This window comes from Microcebus murinus, chromosome 4 (genome assembly GCF_040939455.1).
Source record: "Microcebus murinus isolate Inina chromosome 4, M.murinus_Inina_mat1.0, whole genome shotgun sequence".
NCBI classification, from domain to species: Eukaryota; Metazoa; Chordata; class Mammalia; order Primates; family Cheirogaleidae; genus Microcebus; species Microcebus murinus.
Window position 1 is genome coordinate 65,341,251 of NC_134107.1, and position 27,570 is coordinate 65,368,820.

Here is a 27,570-nt window from a genome sequence, read left to right on the forward strand (position 1 = left end):
CAAACCAGACACAAAAAAAGAAACAGATAATCTCTCAAGTGGACTATTTGTATGATAATTCAAATGTACAAAGTGTTTTCATGTCCAATAGCATACCTGGGTCAAATAATGAGCTGTTACATAATGTGATTAATGATTTGTTTCTATTTTGCAAATGAGCAGTCTGAGGCTGAGTGAGGTTATGTGTCCTGCTCATAATCACAGGGGGCAGAGACAACATGTGGGGACTCAGTCTGTGCCTTCCAGCTCCGTGATTCACCCAGCAAGTGCCTTGACTGAAAGCCAGGAAGAGAAGGCTACTGGGCAGGTAAGAGTTTTTCTGAACCTGGAGAGAAAGTGTATCTATTACTGGATTTGTGGAGTTCTCCTGCATGAAAGACATTCATTTTAAATGTGTCCTAGGGTGTCAACAGGTAGTATATAATTGATCAAGTATTTTGGGAGTGAAGTGACTAAATATCATCCCAAAGGAAGGCTTAGCATCAAAGAATTATCGTTCTTTGGCTTCCCTTGACAAGGGGTATAAATCAGCAAGTGGATGCGCCTGTCTTGCTTGGGGAAATTGCAGCTTTATAAATAAAAACACTAATCTGCGCTGCTGCTGACCAGCCTTTGCTGCCAGCTCACTATTTAAGTTTCTTCCCCATCAGCCCTGGGAAACTTTTACATTGCCAAGTGTTGAACACCTTTTATTCTTTTAAAAACAATTTTGACATTTATGAAAATAAAAAAGAACACATATAACATACTCGTTTAGAACATTTGGAAAATAAAGAAAAATATTTTTAAAAATATAATCATTCATAATCTCATTACCCAGAAATAGGATCCATAATGTTTTGGAGTATTTCTTGCAGTCTATTTCCTTTATAATAATAGCTTTTTAAAAAAATAATTGAGCTAATTGAATATATACCATAGTATATTGCTTCTTTTAACTTGGTAATAGATATAATTTTCATTTGCTACTATAACCTCTTTTTATATAAAATTCACTCACTTTGTATTTTCATCATGTGGGAAATCATTGTTTATTTAACCCATTTTCTATTTGGAAAATTTTGTGGAACTTTTTTTTTCTAGTTTTTTACTCTTCTAACTAACACAGTGATGAGTGCCTTAGTTGTCAGAGCCCCTTTACTTTTGTTCTGAATTTATTTCCTTTATTCCTTCAACAAACAAATATGTGGCATCTATTATACACAGAAATGTGTTAGGCATTGGAGATATTATAAAAAGCAAAAGAGCCTTGTTCATGTTCATATGTAGCTTACATCCTGTGGTGGATATGAATCAGTTAATGGACTCTCATATGAAAATATCAAAATAGAAATGCAGAGGATTCTTCAGGAGTGCAGGGAGGGGAAAATAACTCAGACATGAGGTTAATGATAAGGCTTCCTGGAGTAAGTGATACTAAAGGATAAGAAAAACATGAGTTGAGAAAGAAAAGGAAAAGCTAGTTTAGAAAGCTAGAATGGTGGAGGGTTCCTTCAGAGATCTCAAAGATATTTATTATGTCTGGAACCTAGAATTCAAAGTGAGAAATGAGAGTGATACAAGTTTAAGACTTTATTTGAGATACTGACTTTCTCAGTGTAGGATAATGTAGAATTACTGAGGTATTTTAGGCAGGAAAGTCATGCTGTGAGATTTCTGTAAAGTAAGACTCCCAGAAGCTGAATTACTGGGACAAAAATGATGCTTTTAGGCTCTTGAAATACATCACAAAACCATTTTCCAAAAGGGTTATGACAACATTTACCTTCTATTGCCCTCATATGAGAAAGCCCATCTGTTGCTGGATATAACAATGTCTACCATTATTAGAACTTATTTCTGTTCTAGGTATTGGACTAGATGATGCTTTACATACATATACTTAGGGAGGCCTTCCTGCAGTCCTTTAGGATTGAGAATATTGCTCCCATTTAACAGAATGCCCTGAAAGTTACAATGAAAGAATGATTTTCCCACAGGCATGGAAAAAATTAATGGCTGGATATAGGGTCCAACCTTAGCATCCTGAGTCTTAGTGTCCATTCTCATTCTCTCTCTTAGTATGCCTCAATATTCCCCAATCTATTTTAGAGGTACATAATTTCCACTGAATGTAATGCCAATACTTACTATATCACCTAGGTTTATTTCTATGAAATGAGAACTATATACAATTTTTATAAACTTTTCTGGAATTTGACTTCTCTTAGGAAAACCATATTTTAAGAATGAAGAACATGAAAAGTTAGGAGATGGGAGACAGGCTTACTTACACAGGCAGGTGGTTTGTTTACACAGTACCTTTCATCTCCCCTGTTACCACGACAGAACAAACTGTCTCCCTTGGTTTAATGTTAGCAATGGATTAAATGCAGTTGTCCTGCAGAGCCTCTGACCTCAGGATGCAATAGAAATTAATAACCTAAGTTTAGGAGGAAGCTTGCTTCTCAGTGACATCGGGTTGGACTGAGAGATAGCCCTGTGTGTCTCTAGGCCTCGTTCTAGCTGCAGTCATGACAGTGTGAATTACTCCATGCGTGTTGGCTCCCCACAGCACAATATGGTTTCCCATCACTATTAACTGTTAGTTAAGAGAGAGAATGGGGCAATCTTAAAGAGAAGACACAACTGTGGCTTCAATATTTGCAAATAATTCCTTTCTTCCCAGTTTTATTGTAATAATGCCCATCAAACATAGTCCAGTGAGGGTTCAAGAATAAATTTCATATAGAAGTTTGAAAGATATTGCAAAATACATAGAAATATTACTCAAGACAGATAATAAAAAGGAACAATGATGTAGGTCCACTGAATGAGCAAAATGGTTCACCATCTTACTAGCTATGTGACCTTTGATAACTTACTCAGCCTCTTTAAATGTCAGTGTCCTTCTTTGTCTGATGATGACTAAAATAATATCTATTGTGACTGTGAAGAGTAAATGCCATAATATATCAAATATATCTAGCATTGTATCTCAGACATGAAAAGGAACCCCCTTAAAAATGAATTATCAATAAAAAGATGAAATAAAAGTATTTAGATACATTTTTATATCATTCTCAGCTACTTATCAATTTTTAAATTATTTATTTAGTTATTAAAAATATAGTTCTAAATTTTATTGCATGGAATTGGAAAACCAGCCTGACGGAATAATGTAAAAAAACCTATTAGGCAGGGACCAAATCTGCAGGTGGCAGATACATATGAGGAGGGTAGTTCCTAGGTGCAGAGAAGCAGGAGTTGGGGCTGGGTTGGGTGGAGGAAAACACAGCTAACAACTAACATCCACAAAGAGCAGAAACTTAAGGATTTGAGGCACACACACATGTGGAACTGCAACTTTGTTATAAGAACACTTGTTAACCATGTATATCAATCATCTGGTAATATCCCTCACCTCCTGTAAGCCCTCCCCAGACCAGGCTAATAAAAGGAAACCGCCTGGGATTCCTCAACATCTTCTCCACTTATGGACACTGATCTTTCTCTCTGGAACACACTCTTGCTTTGTACAGCTCCCTTGTTTTCTTCAAGAAAAGCTGTTTGTGTGGAATTGCTTCCTGTCTGTGGTCACTCCATTGCACCAGCCCATTCACTCCATGGCTTGTGAATTTTCCAAGCAAGGAGCCAAAGAACCAGGACAACAGTCTGCCAAGAGGCCAGACCCGGCAAAACCGCTTTATTTTCTAGCATCAAAAGCCCTGAGTTTGGATCCAGGCTTCACCACTGTAGCTCTTTATAAAAATCATATATCCTCTTGTGCTTCAGTTCTCTCATCTTTAACTTGGGTATCCTGGGATCTGACATAGCCTTCATAGGATTCTTAGGATAACTGGCATTTTCTGAGTAGAGTATTTTGTGATGTTGTATATCTTTTCAGGCTTTTTCTGAATAGTCTGGGAGTCCACTGTGAGTTAAGGGAATGGACATGGCTATATCCAGAGTTCTAAAGAACAGAGAGGGAAAAAGGTCAAGGAGCTGGGAAATCTTCCTTGCTACATAGAAGAAGCCAAGTCCTGGCAGTTCAGAGTCAGGCCCCGGGGCTGATTTCTGCTCCCTCGGAGCACACTGACAATGGGCACAGATGGAGTTCATGGGACCAAAAGGCAGCTCACAGAGGGATGGAGGTGACTATGCTTATTCAGAGCAGGGGCTGCTGTGAGGCATCAAGCTTCCTCCTGAGATGGTGGCCCAGGATAGCCACCACAGCTGCAGACTTCACAGAACATTACCTTTGGAAGTCACTGTTTAGGTCACATAACCCATCTCATCGCCACACTTCACAGGCTGGCTCCAAAGCTCCCAAAAAGCACCTGCCACCATACCGTCTTAGGGTATAACTCTCCAGCCCTGCAGGTGAGACCTGCCAGGACAGGAATAACTTTGACCACATGCATCGAATGAATGTATCCAAGCTAGATCTTGCTTCTTCATCAACCCCTTTCCTCTCATTCTGACTTTCACCTTCAGGCATGATAATTCCTGCTGTTAGAGGCCCTGTCTATATTCTTCTCTGGTCTTTGGTCTATACTAAGTTTCTACAGTTTTCAGAGCTGCTGTTTTTGTATCAGTGCTGAAAACTAGAATGTGTCATCTTCTATGTGTTACATGCAATACCATACACATGAGGCAACTGGTCCCAAAGAAGTTAAAGGAAATATTTTATCAATGTCCTGAATATAAAACATATAGGCTATATTTTCCTATTAAAATAATTGAAGAGAGTAGTTATTATATATGTTGGAGCTTTTTAAAAAAGAAGTTTCCTTGGCATATGCATTATCAGGAATAGTTATTATTTTCTCTACTCTTCCTTAGTTGAGGATGAAGAGCAGATTAACTTAAAAAGTAATGGCAAAGGATATTCAGCTAGTTGAACCATCTTTGGATATATTATTATAGTTGATAACTATATATACTATTATGTAATCAAAATAATGTCAACATTTTTGATACCAATATGGCAGATATTAGCAAAGCATGGTCAGCAGACCAAATTTTGCTTGCTATTTCTTTTTGTAACCAGTTTTTATAAACAGTAAAACTTTTTTTTGGAACTCAGCCATAATAATTTGAATTTGTTTACATATTATCTGTGGCTGTTTTTGCATTGCAATGGCAGAGATCAGTAACTGCCAAAGAAACCAAACTATCTGGCCTGGAAAGCCAAACTATATAGCCTTTTACAAAGTTTGCAGATTCCTGCATTATGATAAAGAGAACATATGGATCCAAAATTTGGCCACGTGTCCAATTGTGACCTGCTATTATAACTGTTTCCTGTTAAGTATCTGACACATAAAGGAGGTAAATATGTTTATTATTCAGAATTTCAGAAATTTTTTGTTTCTGGTAATTGACTTACCACAATTCGTTTACCTGCTTTAACAATTTTGAAAGACATGGACTACAATGAAACAAACAAACAAAAAAATCTCAACTGTGAAAGAGAACTCAATTCTTGATTACTCACAGAACATTTCAAGGTTATCATGATAAAGATAGATTCTCACCATGCTACTTACACATGGAAGGTCTTAGCAATATGACACAAATGGATAGCATACAGTAACCTTGGTTATACCCAAATGACCTTTGAAAGTGGTTCATCTAGAATCTGGAATTTTGGCCTTGTGGATATTTCTCTCATTAGAGTTCAACTACTTGGTTGTTTTTGTCTTTCCCATATGACTAAATTCTTCAAGAAGAGGGGCTGTGTTTTGCTTTTTGTTTTGGTTTTATTCTCAGTTGCCTCAACACACAGGACAATGTCTGACACTGAGATCCTCAGTTAATGTTTATTGAACTGAACTAAATAAGAAGTATTTGCAAAATATAACTAATTCTATTCATTGGCTAACCTTACAGGCATTCTTAATCACATTATCCCTTGTCAGCTTCCTCTCTAGAGGCTGAAAAACTAACTAATGGTTTATCAATATCTCCTGCAGCTAGGGTGGGCCAGGTGATAGTTTAGTTAATGACACATAAGCAATTGTTAGTTAGGGAGTTTCTGGCAATCTTCTACTTCTCTGATAAACAGGGACAGATACAAATGTCATTGTCCCTTCCGACTTTCTTGCTTAGAACACAAAAGTAATACCTGTTGCTCAGAAAACTAAATGAGTATGAAACAATTAACTAATATATTGTGAATAGTGGAATAGAAAGATAAAAGGAGTCTGGATCTTTCTTTAACGGAGCCATGCACTAGCCCCAGACTCTCTATATCCAGATTTCTTATTATATTATAAATAAAACTGTTTAACCTTGTTAGTTTGATATCTGTTACTTGCAGCTAAAAACATACATAAGTATCTCAACAATCTTGGTAGCAAGATCATCAGCCATGAGATCAACTAGAATTATAAACTATCTCATAAACTAATCCTATAAGAAATCTTGGGGTGGCCAGTGGAAAAATCTAACTATCATTAGCTAGGAAAGCCTCATTCTAGCAGGGCATCTTTTGAAGGAATATAATGGAGAAGAGAAATTAAATTTTTGATCATTTATTACTGGAGACTCCACTTGGTCCTTTGTATTTGTAATGTTATTAAATCTACACAATGATAATCTAAGGTGGTATCATTAGCTTATATTATAGATGAACCTGAGTTCAGAGAGGTCAAGAACTTTGTTTAAAGGCATACACCTAATAAGAATCAAAGGTGCGATTCGAAGCAAATTCTTTATAACTCCAAAATCCATATTGATTCTTAAAAAAAAAAGAAAAAAATGTTACTTTTTAAGGAAATGAGCTTCTGTTCATTCCTAGATTGTCCATGAACTATTAGAGAAGGAAACCCAAATAAAACATTCCCTGGGAAGAAGAGTCAGCCCCCTCTTCAAAAATCAGATATAGGCTTCTCAATCCAGGGCACTCAAACTTCAACGTCTCAGATTAGACTGATATGATTAAACAAAGGCATTTTTTTTCCCTAATAGGAATCTCATAACTCACTAAGTCATCAGGACAAAGAAAACACCAACAGATCCTTGATGGACAACATAGACTAGAATATAGAAGATAGAAAACCTTACGATTATGTCTCCCTACCATATACAAAGAGAATAAAAACATCAGTTTTTCCAACTTTGAATTCAGCAGTAATGCTGCTTTGCACTCAATTGTGTCTCCTGTAAATTCATATATTGAATCCCTAACTTCCATTGTGATAGTATTTGGAGATAAGCCTTTGAATGATAATTAGGGTTAGTTGTTTAGTTGAGGTCATGAGGGCGGGGTCCTTAACATAGAATTCATGCCCTTATGAGAAGAGACATCAGGGAGCTTGCTGTATTACACCCTCCTCATCATGTGAAGAAGAGAGAGAGTGGCCATCTATAAGCCAGGATGAGAATCCTCACCAGGGCTCCCATGATGCTGGCACTCTGCTCCCAAACGTCTAGCCTTCAGAGCTGTGAGCAAATACATTTCTGTTGTGTAAGTCACCTAGTCTATAGTATTTTTTTTTTTTTTTATGGAAGCCTGAGCTGACAAAGATTTCCTACAAGATTAACTCTCTTCTACTTTTCTCTTTTAATAAACCAAACAGAGGGAGAGGAGGCAGAATTACTGCATACTGCATATCCTACTCTACCCATTTTTGGAAGGCCTGTTTTGGATCCATATTTAAAAGGGTGATTTAGAAAAAGGAAAGCAAACCAAACAAAGCATTGTGGAAATACTGACTGGTACAACCTCCCCCAGAAACACTATGCATTTTCCTGGAGTCTTGTTTATTGTCACCTTTATCTCCTCACTTTGGCTTGTCAGCAAGTGGTGTACCAGGATTTATCTTGTTGAGGCTCAAAGCTTTAGTGGTGTTGTCATTCACCAGAAGCTCTGGGTTCCCCTCAATAGCAGAGGAGGGAAGCTTTTTTAATTGCAAAATATATCATGTTTAACCTTCACTAAAAGAAAGATGGTGGAGGAAAGAATAAAAAGACAAATGTTTTCAATTTATAAATCAAAACCCAGCATTTTATGTTGGAAATATGAGTATAGTTATTTTTTCCCAATGTTTGTTCTCCTCCCTTTAAGTTTCTAAAGAACACAAATAGACAAAACAATGACTTAACTGTAATGAATGAAGGGTGATGAACCAATCTTAAGTCTTCAAAGGGGTAATATTAGGATGCTTGCAATTGCTAGCTATATTTAGGGTTAAAAGGTAATAATTAAAACTCAACTGAACTTTCATTACAGTGGTAAGGATTTCTAAGAATGAGATTCTAGACCCCAAAATACTAATGTTAATATGGTTAGATAGATACCATTGTTTTTATAAATAGGGAGAATGAATCCAAGGAAATTTGTGTTACTCAGCCCTGGCCACATTCCTTGTACCTACTGTATTCAGGCCATAACCATGGCCTTTAGGCTCCAATTCTAGTGCTCTTTCCAATGTACTACATTGTCTGGTAGTGGTGGTTTTGCTGGTGGTGGTAACAGCAGCAATGACAATAACAAGCATATGTGAGTAACTACACAATGAATAGGGTTTCTATGAGACTCTAGGGGTATAAATAAGGATTGAAGAGAACTCTGAGCAGATCCAAATACATATTTAGTAAAAATTAAAGATCATGACTATTATCCAGTCAGATTTTTTTTGAATATCTAATTTGGCAAACTCAATTTGCTCTTGGAGCAGCTTATATTGAGTGGAAACATCCAGGGATCAGAAAGAGCCCTAGATGTGACCTTTATCAAATACTCAACCAGCACCTGCATGCCCTCCATCAGGTATTCAGCCTAGCTTCTGCCTGAAAATGTTAGGGGCAGTGAACTCCTTTGTTCAAGAAGCTTATTCAATCTTTGGTCATCTCTGATGGAAATATTAATAGTATTCTTTTATTTAGTGTGTGCTTTGCCATCAGGTTGTCTAGAAAAAATACTACCCCATCAATTATTTAATGTGTCACTTAGGACAAAAATTCTAGAATTGTCTATGCTTCAATTTCCTCATTAGCAAATGGATATATTAATAGTACTTAATTTACAGTTTTATCTTATAGATTAAATTATTAAATATGTGAATAGCATTTAGAACACTGTGTTATATAATAAGTGCTCATAATGGTGTATATACACATGTGCACACACACATACACATATATATAATTTTTCCTATAACAAATAATAAAGTTTGGCTACTAGTTTCAGTAGTCATAATAAACAGCAGTAATAATATTAATAATTATGGTAGCGATCATAGATTTCTTTCACTATAACTATAACCCTGGCTTTTGTCAGTCCTAGTCTACTAGTCATATGTAAAGGAAGTTTTGGAATTCTTTCATTTGACAGTTTTTTTCAATATTTGATACTGGAAGATAAGCCTTCTTCTATTGGTGGCCAGTACTTCCCTTCCACTTGCTTTCCTAGCATCATGACCAAGTTAATTTTAATACTGGAATAAAAACCACATCCTGACTCTCAGCTCAGGATTCCTCTCCATGCAACTAATCTCTTGAAATTTTAAAATTGTACCTTATTCAATTCTTTTCAGAGCATTAAATCATATTTATTTCTTGGTACTGTCTTTAATTCTTCTCAAAATTGCAATTAAAATGAAACATTTTGTAGCACTATAAACCCAAATTTGGTACTTCCTTCATATTATGAGACCTATCATTTCAACCTAAGAATATTACTTTCACAGTGATGCAAGGAAAGAAAAAAAAGACTTTATTATTGAAAATTATATGCCACACTTTTCTATAATTTGGATGACTAGGTAAACTTACTAAATGCAATACTAATGCCATATTAAAACATGAGAATACATTGAAGGTTTTTTTTTTCCCTTATGAACATGTATGAGAATATTAGTTCCTTTCCCCTCTTTTCACAGATCTCTTTTTTTCTCTAGGTGGTATACATTCCAAACTCAACCTATCAAGTGGTTTTTAGTCTTCCCCTGTGACCCTTTATAAAAACTTGCTCTCAGAATTTTCATTCCCAATGAGGTAGGCATGACAACAGTTTATCATTCACATATTTGATGATCCAACAATCATCATTGACCATTAGACACTATTGAGTATAAAGAGGAGTGAGAACATGTATTATTTCACCATTCCTTATTTCTCTACATATATTTCGTCTTCTCTCATTGACACAATCTGTTCTAGTCAAATTAAACTTGCTTCAACTTCTAGAATAAGTGATGTTCTCTCTCATCTCCACGATTTATGCACTCTTAGACATCTCTTCTCTACTTCTCCTGCCCTCTACTTTTAAAAAGAAGTCTTCTCTGAGAGCACCAGACAGTTTAGGTGCTTTCTCCCTGTAAGTTTAAGTACTTATAGCAATTTATTTTAATCATCTGGCTTTTTCTTTCTATATCTCTTCCTAGACGCCTTAGACTCTAAGTTCCATGAAAGCATTGACTGTGTGTGTTTCCAAGTTCACACAGTAAATAAATGAGAATAGTTACTTTAGAAGATGGTCAAATCCATGTGCGTTGGAATTAGGGTATTACATACACACACATACACACACCGCAATTTAGTATGCCAATGTTACACATGAATAGATTACAGTTCACAGAGGTATAGTGAGCCTTCCAAATCTCAAGGACAGTGGTGGCAGAAGTAGAACAACCTTTCAGAGGACATTAATATCCACCCAAGTGCTCTTCCTTTCACACTGTATAACTCCTTTCCCAGTATAGTTCTATTTTAATAAGGGCCAAGGACTTACACTAAAATGTTAAAGCTCTAATTCTGGCAAAAGTTTAAGTACCAGTCAAAACGTAGAAGGTAGACATCTTTCTTAGTGCTTTCTCTCCAAACCCTATTATTTACGAAATCTATCTGAAATTCCTGTTTGCATGTCTGATCTTGAATTTATCTCTATGCATATACTTTAAAATATTTTGAGAACCTACTCAAGATAATTACACTTTAGAATTTACTATGTGCCCTTCCACTTTTTGTGTACTTTACATGCATTAACTTACATGATTATCACACAAACCACTAGAAATTGTTTATTACTCTCACTTTACAGATGAAAAATTGGGGATTAAGCTGAGTAATTTACCCAAGTCCACTTATCTGATAAATGGAGGATGGATAATAGAAATTCAAGACTGTCTTTGATGAAGTGCATGCTTTTATCTGCTTCGTTTTAGTTTTTGTTTTTCATTTATGCCACTGTAAGTCTGGAGTATCCAACACAAAACAGTGCCTTTTGTCATCCAGCTGAGTGACAGCTCTCATTGCACGGGCTGAGCTTCATTTACTCCTTTGACATTTTAAAGGGTTATGAAGAAAAAAGAAACTTGGAAGAGAACTCTTCTCTTGTTATTTCTGAAAATCAGTAGGGGTGTGTGTGTGTGTGTGTGTGTGTGTGTGTGTGTGTGTGTGTGTGTGTGTTGGTGGGGATGGGCAGTTTTAAACATTGCACTTATTTTTGAATTTTTAATTGGCATGGCAATGCACTGCCATTTATGTTTCAACCTAGACTGCTGTGAATAAGAATGTTTTTCTATTCAAATTAGGCTGCAAAATCCCACACAGTTTAATTAACAAACAGGACTCATTATTTGATTTTGTTTATGGCCTATTACAAAAAAAAAAAAAAACCAAAGTGACCCTCATACTTTAAAACCATGAACTCAGCCATCCTTAAATATGATCCCTTCACTGCCTTGTGTATGTACACAGGAAAGGAAAAATGTCTCACTATAAAGTTAAACTCCCCTCAGCCTAGCTGTCAGCAGAAACCCCTAAAATTTTTGAAGAGTAAATCAATGTTCTCTGAGATTAAAGCTTTGAGACACAGTAAATCCTCTATAGAGTGATAACTAAGACTGCACCCATGTCTGCAGACAGAAAATGTTGCCAATCCCCAAAGCATATCTCTCTTGTTCTGAAAGAGATAAGAGCGTACTATCCCAATGGCTTCAAAAGATTATGTTATACCTTCATGCAACTTCTTGGATTTAACCAATCTGCTTCTCAAGGACAGAAATATATCATTCAAATGGTGCACACACACAGTCATCTGCCTTTACGTACCCTTAAATATCACTCTTGCTTTAACTTTTATCTTTGCACCTCTTTCAGTCTCTTCAGAATCATCATATCCCCTGTGCCAGGTACCTGGCAGGAGACTTAGTTCAAACTGCATAAGGAACAAACTCTGAGATGGGAATTTGTGTGCAGGAAGTTTATTAGAGAGTGATCACAACTGTGGACAAGCAAAGGAAGGACAGAGCTAAGAGAAGAGTTGAATTGTGATGCTGTTGTAATAAAGGCCTCAGCCTAGCCCATGGGGATTCTGCAATTGGATTAGTCCTTCAGAGTTGTCCTACCTTGAGGTGAATGGAGGGACTTTAACCAACCTATTGGCCAGTCATTGTGCTGGCTGTCCTCTGGGAGTGGATAAGATCTTGAGCAAAGCAGCTCTCTTCAGCTAAATGCAGTTTGCAGAGACAGATTTAGTTGATAACCATCAGCTGCCAAAACTTCCAATACCCGAGGGGTTGGAAAGAAGGAGAGGATAGGGGTAGAACACCACAGAACCCACCAGAGAGCATGTATAGATACTTAAGGTATGGATGAATAACTGTGTGCTGGTATGTGCCAGAGTTGAAAAAGACAGAGCCAAGATGTTCAGTTCATGTCTTTAGAGTCATTTTGGGGGACCATTGGTTTTTCCCAAATGCAAAAGTAAAAAAGGAGGAAGAAAAAGCAGAGAAGAAGGAGAAGAAGAAGGTGGGGAAGGAGGGAGAGGGGGTCCCTAAATTTTAGCCAGTTTAAAAAGTGCTTTAAGCCACCACAAGAAAATGATCTGTGAGTTTGCCAGTGCTTCTAAAATAGGTTGTCCAAACAAGTATTGTCATGTGCAACCAAAGCTAAAATACAAGAAGCTGAAAGAAAGAACACATAATCTTTGTAAAACCCTGGGGCCAGGACAAGTATTTCTTTAAGACTGAGAGACATACACTGTGGGGATTCACAACCTTTCCTAGACTCATGGCAGTGAATCTGGTGAATCTGCCTCTTCATCCTGCTCCGCATTAACAGTCTGAAGAGTCCCTCTCGGCCATTGTCATGGCTGCCGTCTCAGCACCACATTGTCACTTCCTGCTGGGACAAGTTCACTGCCTCTGATCTGGCCTCCCCGTTTCTGATACAGGTTCCCACCACCACCATCCTCCCAGCTCCCAGACCTCCTTCATGCTGTGGCCAGAGTGTTCCACCATTCAAATCCACATTTTCACTCCCCTACTTAAAGCACCATATTACTTTCCTAAAATGCTTTCCGTAGCAATAAAACATAAACAGTTCCTTTCTGCTTCTGTAACCTTATTCCCTGCAGGTTCCTCATATGTACACATCCACACACTACATGCCATCAATCCTGAATATCTTCATTTATTTAACAATTATATATTGTTACAGAGACATATTGTGCTGTTAGAGATACTGTATAGGGAATAGTAAAAAAGAAGAAGAAATATACAAAAAGTATTTCAGGGTAGGTACTTCTTTTTTTTTTTTTTTTAGAATGTCCTTTCTCTTTGAATGAGGTAACCATTTATATATTCCTCAAAAATCCAGCTCAGATATAACAATTTTTTTTTAAAGTCTCATTCACTATCTACCCAACCAAGATAAGGAACTCTTCTTTCTTTTCTTAGACAATTTAATTCCATGCACATATGCCTCTATAGTGTACTATACAATAAAACTTAAAAAAAAATAAAGCACTTAGATGCTTTATTTTATAATATATTACACATACAAATAATACATTTTGTGTATATATATGCATATGTGGATATATATGTATATACTTATATGTGTATATTTATGCATATATAGAAGTATTAAAATAAATAACTCTGAACACACCGCCACCAGATGTAAGAACAACAGCATCACCCCTATTATTGTTTCTACCTATGTACCTATTTTTATTTCATCCCAGAGGTATCACTATCCTGAAAACTGTGCCTATAACTCCCTATATTTTGTTTTTGTATTAAGTATATATTCCTTTGTTCCTGAACAATGTGTTATTTACTTTGCATTATTTTGAGATTTGAAATTGTAATATAAACATACAAAGTGTAAATTATTCAGTGGTCAAATGAATATATTTCAATTACACAAAATGCCATTGATGAATTTTAGAAATAATATCGAATGAAAGAACAAGTAGTAACAGATCACATATAGTACAGTGCCATTTTTATTGCAAGATATTTTAATTATTTTTTCCCGTATATCTTTCTCACTAGGACCATGAGATCCTTGAAGAACAAATTCATTTTAAACTTATCTTTGTAATCTTGATATTTCCCCAGTACCTAGCATGGTGCTCAGCACATCAAAGGCAGTCAGTGCATATTTGTTGAATTGAACTGGACTCATCAATCCATGTCCATTGAGATTTCTGATCATCTCTTGGATTGTGAGCAATCTGACATTTCCTATTTAATTTGGCTCCTGACTTCAGTATCTTTCCACATCTTATATTGCTCTATGTAATATATTTTGACATATCACCTATATCCTTTCCTTTGTCTGACTTTAGATTGGTCCTATTTATAGTTTTGCTACTTCAGTGTTAGGGTCAGCAGATAGAAGAAATTCCTGAAGAAAAAAGAAATTCCTTCATCCTTTGAAGTGCAGAACTCCTATTTGCCTGTCCTACTAATAGTATATGATGTTAAAAACTAGTGTAAAATGGATAATTATACTTCTAAAGAATTATATTGACTGAATTTCAATGACTCATGTATTCAAACTGTTCATTCTTACTATGTCAGTTTGCTAACAACAGGAAAATCAATACAATGTAATTCTCTTTGGAAACTGTTTGTTATATATTATCTTTCCAAATTATTTATCAGTTCCTAGAATAGTTCTGTTATATTAGAAGAGACCATGAAGATCATACTCCAAAGACTACCAAGTGCCAAAATTGCTTCTATCACCCAAAGTGATCTACAGATTCAATGCAATCCCTATTAAAATAATATAATTTTTCACAGATATAGAAAAAATAATTCTATGCTTTGTATGGAACCAGGGAAGATCCCATGTAGCAAGAGCAATCTTAAGCAAAACAAACAAACAAACAAACAAACAAATTGGGAGACATCAATTTACCAGACATCAAGCCATACTACAAGGCTATAGGAATTAAAACAGCATTGGAATGGCACAAGAACAGAGACATAGACCAATGGAACAGAACTAAGAACTCAGATATAAAATCATCTTCATAAAGCCATCTGATTTTTGACAAAACAGGCAAAAACATACACTGGGGAAAATAATCCTTAATAAATAGTACTGGGAAAATTGGATAGGCACAGGTAGAAGACTAAAACAGGACCTGCACCTTCCATCTCTCACAAAAATCAACTCATGATGGATAACAGACTTAAATCTAAGGCATGAAACTAGAAGAATTCTAGAAGAAAATGTTGGAAAAACTCTTATAGACATTGGCCCAGGCAAAGAATTTATGAAGAAGACCCCAAAGGCAATCACAGCAACAGAAAAAATATATAAATGGGACCTGATCAAATTAAAAAGCTTCTGCACAGCCAAGGAAACTACCTTCAGAGCAAACAGACAACCTACAGAATGGGAGAAAAAATTTGCATATTACTCATCTGATAAAGGGTGATAACAAGAATCTATATAGAACTCAGGAAAATCACCAAGAAAAAAATCAAACAACCCTATCAAAAAGTGGACAAAGGACATGAACAGAAAACTTTCAAAAGAAGATAGTCTAATGGCCAAGAAACATATGACGGCATATGCTCAACATCTCTAATCATCAGGGAAATGCAAATCAAAACCATAATGAGATAACACTTATCTCCGGTGAGCATGGCCTTTATCAAAAAGTCCCAAAACAATGAATGCTGGTGTGAATGCAGAGAGATAGGAACACTCATACACTGCTAGTCAGACTGCAAACTAGTACAACCTCTGGGGAAAGCAGTATGGAGATACCTCAAAGAGCTACAAGTATAACTACCATTTGATCCAGATAATCCCATTACGGGGCATCTACACAAAGGAAAAAAAGACATTCTGTAAAAAAGACATCTGCACTGGAATGTTTATAGCAGCACAATTCATAATTCAAAGATGTGGAAACAACCCAAATGCCTATCAATACATGAGTGGATTAATAAAATGTGGCATATGTATACCATGGAGTTCTACTTACCCACAAAAATCAATGGTGATCTAGCACCTCTTGCATTATCCTGGATAGAGCTGGAGCACATTCTACTAAATGAAGGATCATAAGAGCAGAAAAACAAGCACTGCCTGTACTCACCATCAAATTGGTTTTAATTGATCAACACTTAAGTGCACATACAGTAGTAACATTCATCGGGTGTCAGGCAGGTGTGGGGAGGATGGGTATATACACAACTGATAGGTGCAGTGTGTACCGTCTGGGGGATATACACACTTGAATCTCTGACTCAGGTGGGGCAAAGGCAATATATGTCACCTAAACATTTGTAACCCTGTAATATGCTGAAATAAAGAAAAAAAGATACAAATCAAAAAAGAAAAATTCAGAATGTGCTCTTTAGTGGCTATGTGCCCCAGGCAAGTCATTGCTGAGCCTCACTTTCTTAATATGTATAATGGACATGACAATATCTGCATTCTATTTGAAGATTAAATAGAAAAATCTATGAAATAGTGCTTAGAAGTTTCCTAGCCACCTTGTAGAGACTCAGGAAATGGTAGTTATTATTATTTGTACACTGACCGTGTTCTCATTTTTGTATTATTCATACCAGTATGATAACATCAAGAGCTGGGAAAACAAATACATAAGCTAACATTTATTCTTGTTATATAAATTAGTTACTCAAGCTTTCATTTGCCCAGAGGACTACCCGCTCCCCTATATTGACACCTTAAATTGCCCATGAAATCTGGGGCTTTGTGAATTCCAGAACGATTAGTTCTATTTCCAAACACATTGTGGAAGGCTAACTGGAGAACCAGAACAGTTTGTGGCTGGGATCCATTTTTGCTATGAGTGTTTTTGCTTTGGGTACTTTATGATGTCATTGGAATCTTCCAATGAGTATGCCCTCCCTGTATGATTGGCTCTCTTTCCACCACTGTGGCAATGTGAAATTAACTTCTCAGGATATTGTCAGAGAGAAAATGATGCCACTTCCCCAAGGGAGATGCTCAACTGGGGTTATACCTCGTCCCCATGTGTCTGGACATCAGTTCGTACCTGTGTCATTTAACCTCTCTCTCTGAAACTCAGTCTCCACAAAGTGGATTATATGAATGTTTGGATCTTTTTCATGTTTATCATTTGTTGATTTTGCATATAACACACTAAAGACTATGAAAGTTCCTATGCAAAAGAAGCTGTTAGGCCACACAACTGACATACTGGCAATTCCATAATTCAGCTTCGCCAAGATTGTGATAATATCAATGATAAATAACATTTATTGTGCCAAATTTAATGTTGCTACTTTTGTAAAGCTGTTTCTGACATACTAGTTATTCTTTTTTCTGGCTCTTGGGAGTTTTGCTTCCCTAATAGATTAGAAAGTGCTAGAAGCAAATACTTTGTCTTATTCAATTGTGTTTACTTGGAGAGTAGCGTAGTCCTTGGTCCCGTTTCTTCCACCATAAAATGAGGATAGAAATAATAATAATAATAGCATAAGGCTTTCCTCACAGGTTGGTTGTAAAGAGCAAATGAAATAAAATATATAAAAGCTATATATAAACTCTAACATGTATTATTATTTGTATCCTAGTTATGTCAAACTGATCTCCCCTTTAACACCTTAGATTCTAATCTCCCAGAGGTCTGGGATTCGTTATCATCCCCATAGCATCTGGTATCCCAGATAATATGGACCTAATTGCTACTTAGTGAACTACATTAACTTATAATAACTAAATATGAATATTAAAATCATATTAACCTAGTTTCATTTGAATACCAAGAAAAGTAGAATTTCTGATATTAATAAAAGGTGGTTAGAAAAGTCATCATTTTACAGTAGCCATGAATTTTTTTAAAACTAATTAATAAAATGTATATTACTAAAATCCTTAATGAAAATGTCTATGGGTATAGAATGTGAGCAACAATAACAATAATCCCTTTTACATATATGCATATGTCTATACATACATGCACGTTTATTACATGTGCATAATACATATATGTATTTATATATGTGAATGCATGTAAACATTTACATATATGTATTTACATTTAATAAATCTAGCTAATCCTCATAGGAAGCATAAATGTCTATGTTTTATAAATAACCAAGTGAGGATTTGAAAGCGTAAGGATCATGGCCAGGTTCACACAGTAAATTCATGATCTACTTTTAACACAGCAATCTAGTTCCTCAGACTGATACTTACTTTTCAATATGATTTACCTATAATATTCCTCTATGTGATCTTGTGAATTGATTAAACCATAATTTTCTCTAATATTAAAGATTGATTCTTATTTATCCTTAATTTCCTACTTGTTTTTTATTCAACATATATATATTCTATTGCTAAGTTTTGCAGGCTTTCCTTTCATAAATTCTTTTTAATCTTCTTTTTTTAACCCCATTCCTATGTCTCGGTCATTCAATTATATTCAAAAATCTTTATTTAGTACCAAACACATGCCAGAGACCAACCATAAATTGACTTATTTTTCTTGCCTATTAAAACAAAAACAAAAAATAAATAAATAAAATCTTTCTTCTAGAAATTTCAAGTGTTGGAATCACCAGAGGTGGTTTTCTTACCAAACTCTTTGCAAATTCCAATACTATCATGAAAACATTTAGTGTTTTCTTACTGGCTTACTCATAATATACCTGGTGCCAAAATAGTGTTTTCCAAATTGTAGTTGGCTAAGCATTAGCTCTGGGAGATGCTCCTCTCAAGCAAAGCATTTCATAAATGAGAGGTAGGGCCTTTAAAAGGTAATTGGGTCCTAAGGGCTCTGCCCTTATGAGTGGATGGATCTTTTCATGGAAATATGGATTAATGGATTACTGGGTTATCATAGGAGTGGGGCTGATGGCTTTACAAGAAGGGAGACTGGAGCTAGCATACCAAGTCCCCTCCCCATGTGATGCCCTGAGCTACCTCAGGACTCTGCAGAGAGTCCCCACTAGCAAGAAGGCCCTCAACAGATGCAGCCCCTCAACCTTGGACTTCTTAGCCTTCCTAACTGTAGGAAATAAATGTATATTCTTTATAAGTTACCTACTTTCAGGTATTCTGTTATAAGCAACAGAAAACAGACTAAGGCAACAGACACAAATTTAGAATTGGTACGTGCCATAGCTCGTAAGCCTATTCAAGTATCTGTAGCACCCTTTAAGAAGAGAACTGTTTAAGTTTTCTGTTTAAGAGAATTGTCTTCTAAACATAGCATTTGATTTAATTTCCTGTTAATATGTAACTTCATCAGAAAACACTTTGGGAATGCTATAATAGACTATGATTTTAGTAAAAGTGCCTTATTTGTATGTTTATTTCCACTGCGTAGATAAGTCCTTGGTATACTTAGGACACTTGATATTTTTTAAGGTCTTTTTCTTTTTAAATAAATGAATGAGTACAATACATGTTATTTATTAATATGCATTCCTTCATCATATCCTTGCCTTTCCTTTAACATGCTCCTCATTTTGTGTTCGCCCACACATCTTGCCTCCTGTACCAACATTCTTATTACACAGTCCTGCTAAATCCCCCACTTACTCTTCCAGATTTCTCCACCTGATTGGACAATCCTTTTGTTGACTCTAATCCCCAAATGCCTCTTTTCCCATTAATCAAGCTCCTCCTGAAATTCCAATTGCTCTCTCTCTACCTGACTTAATCCCAAAGCCAAGATAAATCCTAGCTCTTTCACAAAGTCTCCGCAGATTTGGAGCCAGGGAGTCATCCCTCTTCCGCCTCTGCGCTCTCGCAAAAGTAGAACTGATATTGTAATACTTAGCACTTTTGTATCTGCATCTATATCTGTATCTACACTTATAGTCCATGACATTTGGAGCCAGATCATTCTTTAATGCTTTGTTGTGGGGGACTGTCCCATGCATCAGGGGATGTTTAGCAGCATCCCTGTCCTCCACTCACTAGATGCCAGTATCATATCCCCAGATGTGACAACCAAAAATGTCTCCAGAAACATCTAGATGTCACCTGGGGAACAAAATCTCCCCCAACTCCTTTTTGAAAACCTCTGATTTAAGTCTATATCCATATTCATATCTACATTTGGGCTGAGGACTAACATTGATTTATTTTCATCTTTGTTAGGCACCAGGTCCAATAGCATATGTTATCTGTTTTAGTTTTCATGACAATCCTCAGGGGTATTAATAGCACCACATTAAACATAAGGAAGGTACAGCTCAGAGAGAGATATAACTCAAAACTGAATGCACTAAGGCACGTGCATGTTCCTTGCACCATCTTAGTTACCTGAAAACTTCTTAAGGGTAGGATTCCTGTTACTTGCACCCTTCTACCTCCCACAGGGCCTATCAGGTAGTAGTTTATAATAATAATACTAAAAAATTGGTGAATCAAAAGCAACATTCTTAAACTCTAGGAGCTTTACAGTCTCTCAGGGCTGCACATCTTCTAGATTTGCATTACCTGTAAGTTATCTACCTATTCCTTAACCCTAGTATATTTATATTAGGTATGTAAATTGGATATAATTGTATTACTTAAGTGCATTACTTAATAATATAATTGTGTTAATCTTTCTGTCTGTCTTCAAGTTTTGGCATCATAGTATAATGAAAAATGCATGAGCTTTCAGAATAAAAAAAAAAAAAAGTTAAATTTAAATTCCGACTTCATGCCTAACTGGCTATGTGGCATTTACTTCAAAAATGAAACATTTCTGTGATCAATGCAAAGAATACAGAGATAAAAACCAGAACCCTGACTATCTAGAGATGTATACTGTAGTAAGGCGTAACAAAACTTGAAAAGAAATTAATTCAAATACAGAGATATAACATTAAAAGCACGCACAAAGTACAGAGATGGCATAGAGGAAGGAAGGGTTACTTCTTTCAGATAAGAATAGGGAAAACTTCCAGGACAAATTGTGTTTATGGTGGGTGATAACAGATAGAACCAAAAGACAAGCGTCTTCAACTTTCTGAATCTCTATTTCATAATTTGTAAAATGGGGATAGTTGTGTATCTGCTTCATAAGGTTGTTGTGAGTATTAAATGAGATAGGACTATAACATGTTGATTATAGCATTGAAAAGATGGCAGATACATAATAACTATTGCCCACTTTCCAGTTCCTTCAAACCTTTCCAGGCAAGGTTTGTGTTATTTATATATTTCCTTATAGTTTATCTATTACAAGGCATTAAGAGAACTAGAGGATGAGAAATTTTCATATACTACAAACTTAATAAACTTCTCTTCTTCAGAAAGTCAAAGAAAATCTTCCAATGGATTGTACATTATCAATTCCCCAAGGAAGGTGAGTAGATTCTGCATTCCATTTCAAAATGTTGTATGGACATTTTTATCAGAAAAAAAAAAAAAAAGGCTTCCTTCCCACAAGTCTTCCATGACCTTCTTCCCCTTCTTTGAACACACACATACACACACACACACACATGCACACGCACACGCACACGCACACACACAATACAACTTGAACAGTCTTACAGGTCTGCTTTCTGCTCCACTCAGTGACAGTAAATATAAGAATAGAATAGAAAACCCTGAAAAGTAAAATCAAATCCCAAGTGCTTTACACATCTTTCTGAGCCTCTGTGGAGGATTCTAAAGATTGACTCTTGTGTTATTCAAACTGCTTCACCAACTGCCCTCTGAGAGCTCCAGACTCAGACCATGTTCGGCATCTTTATCCCTGAATGTCCCTTGCCATCAGGATAGGTTTTTATTTCTCTTTGTGAAGTGACAGCAGAGATCTGAGAAGATGAAGAATCTTTCCCCACTGAGCTTCAAATAACTCACTTCCAAAGCACTTCCATAATTCTCACTGTGGCCCTGAGGTGGTGAAGTGCCATTATCTCTGACCTTGGTCTTTCTCAGCTTCCATGACCCATGAGTAAAAAAAAAGGTCAGCGGCTGACACTCTTTCATTCAACCAACATTTACTGAGCACGTGCCAGGTGCCAGGTAGGATGCTAGGCTGTAGGGATATACAAAGTTTTATTCACCCAAGAAATAATGGGTTACCATAGTCTGGCTTCATTCATTTCACTAGCCTTATTCCATTCTTTTTGGAAATTGGTCATATAGTCAAAATATAAAGTTTAGCAAAGTTTATATTTCATTTAATATTTTTGCCATCTCAACCCTTAAGAACTCTCTGAGTTCATAATAAAGAATCCAGAGCAACTTTATAGTGTGGCTCCAGTCTTGATATGTAGGAATATCTTGAGCTAAAAATCAGCATAAGGCAATTTTTATGACTAGTGAAAGGATCTGTTTACAGTTTATTGTAACTAGCTTACCTTAAAAGAAAAGCAGAAATTACCCACTTGAGGTGTGAATGCACCTTATATTTCATGATTAGTGGATTGTTTGCAATTGACCTTGCAAATTATACTCTTCACATCTCCAGGGGACTTTGTTTTGCAGGGGTATACAATGACTCCTGTTAGATCTGTTCTAAACACCCTTAAACACAAACAAGATGTTATATACTTTATATCTATCTTTCCCTTTTATATAGTACTAAAATAGTAATGAGTGTATTTTGGTAACTGGGGGGAATTCACTGGATTATTTGGCTAGAAAAGGTCCAGCTATCCAGTCTGGAAGATTCAGAAGAGTTGAGGAATAAACTTGTTTGATTTGAGATATCAACATTTATGGTACAAAGTATTAGGTGATGGCCACTGAGGGCATCTGGAATTTGGCCAAATAGTAGAACTTGGAAATAATGAGGCAATATCTGGAAAACCCAGCGTCCAGGGAGAGAGTTACCAGGACCTACTATGGTGACAGGCCCACAGCAGACCACAGTCTGAGGACTAGGGTCCTCACTCAGTGGGGACTGTAGGGAGAACTAGAAGCCTTGTCAGCAGCTGGTCCAGCCAAGCAATCTCACCTGGTAGTGAACAGATTGCTGCCATGTCCTAGGTCTCCTGAAAGTACCCAATTTTGTCCATAAACATGTATGGGAAGCATCTGGTGTGCTATCTGCAGACTATGTCTACATGCCATGTTTTAGTAGGAGAAATCACCTACCTTCTACTGGCCCAGATTCTCAGTGGCTCAGGAACCAATCAGGGCAGAAATAGTAAGAGTATATGTTGCTGTCAAGGCAGGCTGAAGCTGGTATATATCAGTGTTTTATACATGTGATAAAGGAGGCTCAGAAAAGTTGCGGAACTTCCTGAGTCATGTAACAAGGGAGAGGTCCAGCCACTATTTGGAGTTCACTACCTCACCTGTTATGCAAATGTGTCTCTTATTTATGCATACCTATATGCATATATTATGTGAATCTACCTTCCATGGCACACAGCATTCCTTCCTGAAATGATTCAGTGAATGAATATGTAACATAAGCTAGAATTTGTCCTGTGTGGAAACAAAGGTAGATATTCATTCATCCATCCAATAAGTTATCTGTGCCAACTATGTGCCTGCACTACTTGTAGCCTTTGGGTAAACGGCACCAAACAGGACAGAAAAAAGTGCCTGCTCTCATGGAACTTACATTCTACTGAGGGGAGGAAGTAATACTCAAGATTTAAGTAGTTAAATAGGATAATTTCAAATAATATGAATGCTGGGAAGATAATAAAATAGAATACTGTTATAAGAATTTTGCCTGTTTCTTTATATAAAGGTGATAGTGACTAAATGTAGATTAATGAAACACAAAGGGAACTAATTCCGCCTTCTCCCTACAATGGTATGTCTACCATTTATTTTCCTACCCTAATCACCTTCTCTGGTTTGGCGGTCAGATCACGTTCTCGCTCTGTTATTTGTATAAACTATATCAATTATGTTTAATTTGAGGCTAGCCAAAATAAACACGTGGAGAAAGAGGAGCAGAGTGAGCTTTGAGGTGCAGGCAAAATCTTCCTCTTCAGAGAACCAGGTTATTTAATGGCCAACATATGGTTTATACATAGCTAGTGATCAATAAAAATTTCTTTTTTCTGCACCAGGAGAACAAGGAAAAACAGTATATTTCCCTCTTGGATACTTCCATGACCTTTGACCTCATACTATGTACAGATTAGGTTTTAAAATACATCAAAGGTTTAAATTCATAGATTTCTTTAACAACTCCTTACCCACACAGACTTAAGCCCAATATGTCCCTAGAAGGTTGTTATGTGTAAAGTTGAAGCCTACTGAAAGAAGAATTCTATTTATAGAAAAGGGAATTTTTGCTACAATATTCTAATTTCTCTTCTAATGAATGAAGGACAGAGAAATCCAACCTTTAATTCTAGCTTGCACATTCACTTTAAAGTATTAATTTCACTGTGCCTCAGACTTCTTATTTATAAATAAAGAGATATCTTATTATTTTTAGGCCTAAAAAGTAATCCATTCAAGTATATTCACATATATAAAATATATAACACAGTGTTTGGCACATAGTACATACTCAATAAATATTACCTTCCTCTGTAAGGAGCTCTGGCTTTAATTTTAAACAAGTCACAAACTGAAACCATAAAAATGAAAATAAAGAATATAAAATTTGAAAATGTGTAATTTACTGAAAGCACAAGAGCCATTAATTGTCAGTGATGGTTCTCATTAAACTAGCAGCATATGTTGCTATTATAAGGATGTTTGTCATAAGTTCCTGAGAGGTCTATTAACAATAAAATCCTATTATTACAGATGTTTCACATCCATGTAATACACCCACAATAATTAATTTCATATGAGCTAAATTCATAAATCTAGAAAACTAGAAAGACACGTTATTCACCACAGAAGGCATCTTATATTCTATTTATAATCAGACTGAAATGCTAAGAAATGCCATTAATTACAGGGAAACCCACTATCATTTTTCTTTATCTCTAGAATGGACTTTGAATTTGAAAGTAACCCATTACCATTAGAAAGGCAGCATCTGAACAAACAAAGAGAAGAAGAAAGTTGCAGCCACATCTGCTGCTGCAGCCAAGTCCACTTCTCCTAGTGGAGTTGCGGCCACTGCTTACTGCCACCACCTCCAGCTGGCATTGGCTGGGCCCTGCTTTACACCAGGATCTGTGCTAGATGCTTCACATGTGTCACGACTTATCTCCACGAAATCCCTGTCAGTTAGATAGTCTGCCCATTTTATAAAACCTCCCCTTTATAAAAGATAGAGGTTCAAAGAATTGAATAACTGATCCAAGGTAACAGCTCCTAAAATGGTAGAGCTAGGATTTGAACTCAATTCTCTAACACCAAACCTGCCTCTTCTTACATTACCAAGCTGCCTCTCCAAGGCCATAATAAAAGCTTTCATTTATTGTGTGCCTGACACAGTCTGTCTGCCTGAGTTGGGGAAAAATAGAAAGGAGACTCTTCAATATATTATAGAATCTGAAGGTCAACTACTGCACCTGCCACTCAATGCCAGAATCCTCTTCACAGAAGACTTGACAAATAACTAAATGGTCACCCACATTCATTAAACCCTGTACCACTGGAAGGAAGAGATTCATCTTCTTTTATATTCCCAGCACCTGTCATGCACTCTGGTATGTAGAGTCAATGTTTATAGAATGACTATTTATCACATGGCTCAAGAGGACACAAATTTGCTCTATAGAAGGATAGTAGTTCAACAGGTGAGATTTCAAGTTTATGGTGTTGAGGATGAAATGTGGATAAAGATAGCATCTGGAAGAAACCATTTATTACTTTCAAACTTGAGACTAGAACACGCTGAAACAGCAATCGTATCATGTAAATAATACCTGTGTTAATAGTTAACATTTATTGAGCACTAGATATGTGTCAATCACTATGGTGATTGAATTATAAACACAACTAATCTTCATAACAACTCTATGAGATAGTATTGTTATCTCTGATGGCCAATAATTTAAGTAAGAAAGATCATATATCTTGTAGGATATGGATCCATGATTCAAACAAAGGCTGTCTGGCCCAAGAGCCTGCTTGCCACCACTATACTACATGCTCTTTGTGAATTTGAGTCAAGCTAATGGAATACCATAAAACTGTGAGTTGTCTTATCTATTTATAGATTGCTCATTAACTGTTCTTACACCACATCATGGGAAAATTAGCTGGAAAGCTAAGCTATTTTTTTTTTTTTACGTGACTATAGACATAAGAAAAAGTCAGCATGAAAAAGACACCACCCAAGAAGCTGGAAAGGCTGGATACCAAGCTGCTAAAACATTTGACATGTGCTATCATCATTTACCTTCACTGGAGCTGTGGTTGGTGGCTGTGTGATGTAGTGGCTCAGAGCTTTGGCTTTCAAGTCAATTAGAGCCAAGTTCAAATTCAGCTGTGATGCTCACTAGCAGAGTGACCTGGGCTGGCCCATGACCTTCAAATCCCTCATGTATAAAATGTGCCTAGTTATAACACCTATTTATATCAGAGGATATTATAAAAATTAAACAAGATATTACATGTAAATTATGAGTACAATGTCTGGAATATATTTAAATGTGCACATAAATATAATGAATGTGCATATAAAGATTATAATATAAACTGTCATTATGGGTCCCTCTTTTATACATGAGAAATCAGAGGGTCTGAGATATCAACTCAAGGCTCAATAAAGTTTATGGGATAAATAAAGGCACACATGAATGAATGAATAAATAATGGAGAGAAGGCCACAATGGTTGATGAAGAAATCCCTCCTCTGTCTTATTTCCAAGTGGTGGCAGCAAAGAGGGAACTCCTATTTTTCTAGCATTTTCAGAGAAACAGCCCATTTGTTGTTACAAAGGATAGGGCCCTTTCCCCACCGGTCCTATGTCCCAATCTATTGTATGCTCTGGGTAGGTCTGCCCTCTGCCCCACCTCTACCTACGACTAACGGGTGCTGCAAGCGGTAGGAATCTATTCCTTCCACCTCCATGTTATATAAAAGGACATAAACCAAATAAAGCTGAAAGTAAATAAATAGTCAAGGAGTCCATTGTCTTCTTTCAGGTTTATAACATTTTGCCAGAAGATGGCTTCTAGTAACTGTCATTATTAAGACTTGCTTGTATGACTTCTCACATGTTGTTAAGCTTTTCATGTATACTACCTGATGTAATTCTCATTATCATTCTGTTGGTTAAATTGCTGGAGTGTTAGTGTCTCTCTTTCATGATGTGGAAATTAGGCTTGAATCACTGGCATGAATTGATCCAAATCCCATTGCCACAAGGTACAGAAGAAGAATTTCATCAAATCTTTTTGCTCATTTAAAACCCCAAACCTTCCTACTGCTCTCAGAATAAAATCTGAACTCCTTTCCATGAACACTTGCGTGGCCTGGCACCTGCCTACTCG

General features: G+C 36.4%; 1 protein-coding gene and 1 long non-coding RNA gene across 8 annotated transcripts in view; one reads left to right on the forward strand and one right to left on the reverse strand.

The window, feature by feature from the left end:
- Positions 1-27,570, reverse strand: part of LOC142870624 (teneurin-4-like) — a 2,325,019-nt gene that overhangs the window by 1,477,922 nt on the left and 819,527 nt on the right. The window lies entirely within an intron of this gene.
- LOC142870483 (uncharacterized) lies at positions 220-26,258 on the forward strand. The gene is made up of 3 exons (XR_012918850.1): positions 220-307; positions 21,498-21,550; positions 26,155-26,258. It is a non-coding gene; the product is annotated as an uncharacterized LOC142870483 (long non-coding RNA).